This window comes from Petromyzon marinus, chromosome 4, assembly GCF_048934315.1.
Source record: "Petromyzon marinus isolate PM22_M1 ecotype Great Lakes invasive population chromosome 4, UKy_Petmar_22M1.pri1.0, whole genome shotgun sequence".
NCBI lineage: Eukaryota > Metazoa > Chordata > Hyperoartia > Petromyzontiformes > Petromyzontidae > Petromyzon > Petromyzon marinus.
The window spans coordinates 2273997-2276265 of record NC_133670.1 but is presented as its reverse complement, the minus strand read 5'-3'; positions in this window follow the sequence as shown (position 1 = coordinate 2276265).

The window sequence follows — 2269 nt, the reverse complement described above, 5'->3', positions numbered from 1 at the left end:
TGAGCTGACTTCTATTGTCATTGTAAGTGAGAGCCTCAACTGAGAACACAAGTAACCATGGGGGGAAAGTGTCAGCAGCGTAACCCTCCGCAAAGTATATCTCGTATTCTTGGTTCTTTCGGTAAAGTCACGTAGAAGGAAAACAATAAAATAATAAAAATAAAATAGTAAACATTTCTTGTTGTGGTTTTCACACCTGATGATGATTGCTTGTGTTGCAGTCGAAACGTCGTGAGAATTTTATTGTTTTATGTTTTTATTATTTTATTGATTCCCTTCTACGTGACTTTACCGAAAGGACCAAGAATATGAATCCCTGCAGTCACGAAAACTTTAAAACAAAAGTATATCTCACTTGTTTTTTTCCAGAAATCATTAGATTGTTCCATTAGCCAAAGTGCGGTGACCCCCAAGGTTCAGTGATGGACGGACGACGACAACAACAACCAGGACTTTATTACACGATGAAGCCATAATTGATGTCATTCTGCTTTTGGAAGTAACACGAAAAATTTAGATTACATTTTTTCTTAACCAAAATAGTGACATAACCATTTATTTAATGTGGAGCCAGTTGAAATGGATGAACACCAACACTGAGATTGTATTGAGTAGCAAAGGACAAATCTGCAGTTGTCAGGATATGAGATATGCCCTTGTCAAGGCTATTCACAGTAAAATAAGATATATTCTGCAAAAACACAAAGATGGCATTAACAATCTCAGATTATAACCAATGGAAACAAACCACGGGAAATAATTTGCAGGAATTGAAGACGGTTGCAGAGTTAAGCCTGAAGATACATTTGAGCAAAATGTAAGTTGTGCAAAACAAGTTTGCTGAACACAAAACAATGTTTGGAGGGGCACCGCTGGGAAACAACAGAAAACTCAAAATGGGTTCGAAAACAACTAGGATCATGTACAGGATGTGGAGCTTGAATGGACTTGCCGGTGATTGGTACCAGCAGTGTAAAGGACGCTCATGATGGAAGCTACTGGGCAATTGGAGGGATTTGCCCTCCCCCTCCCCCCCAACAGTGGAGGAGCAACGCTCATCACGAGTGGAAGGCCGGGCAGTTAAAACACAGCAAGTTGGCACAGTAAGCAAAAGGTGGTGCATCTGCCAGTCATCTCGGTCAACCATATCACCTGGGCCTGTCCTGTGACCTCCTGCCAGCGAGCTTTCCGCACTTAACATCATGGCCTCATCGTGCACATAGCCTGGCACAAGCACAGTTAAGTGGCGAATGGCAAGTGTTTGTGTGGGGAGCTTAAGGCTAGTTCTGGTTTGATAGCGGAGGTCTCACTCCGAATCAGTAAGGCAGCATTATCTCATCGGCTGCGCAATGCTGTGTGGAGCTATTTGGTTTGCTGCTTCGCACGAAGCTTCGGGTCTTCTCGGCCACAGTGATGACCTCTCTTCTCTATGCTTGTGAAACGTGGACCCCTCAAATGGAACATCTGCGCCGGTTAGAAACATTCAGGCTGGCATGCGTACGATCCATCCTGGGTTTAACCAGGCTGGATTGTGTGAGGTGCTCATACATCGTTGAAGGATCTGGAGACATACTCATCAGCGAGCTCCTCGGGCAGGCAAGGTTGCGTTGGCTAGATCATGTTGCTTACATGCCCAGCCACAGCATGACCAAGCAGCTTCAGTTTGGCCGCATAAAGGGGGCTAAACGGGCATGAAATGGGCTGGAGAAGAGATGGACTGATGCAGTACAGGAGGATGTGGAGCTGAGTGGAATTGCCAACGACTGGTACCAGCAGTGTCAAGATCGGTCTCTATGGAGGAGGCTCGTGAAGGACGCTGCTGGGCAGTTAGAGGCAGTCGCCCTCCAGCAACAACGGAGGGCAGAGGAGCGACGCTCACAGCAATGTGCGGAGCGCCGGGCGGCTAAAATCCAGAAAGTTGGCACAGTGTGGGTGTACAGCTGGTGGTGCATCTACCGGTCATCTCAGCCAACCCATGGCACCTCGGTCTGTCCCGAGACCTGTCAGCGAGCCTTCGACACTTCACGTGGCCTCAAAGTGCACCTAGCCTGGCACAGGCGCCGCGGTGACGTCACCGTCACTTAGTGGTAAATGGCGGGTTGTTGGTATTGGAGCGGGAGTTCAGAGGTTAGTATGCTTCACGATGAATCCGGCAACCCGAGTTCTATTCCCGCTCCCAGACATTGTTGGTAGCATATCTAAACTGGTCCTGAGCTTCCACTAAGGGGCCGTCCATAAATGACGTCACGCACCTAGGGGAGGGGGAGGG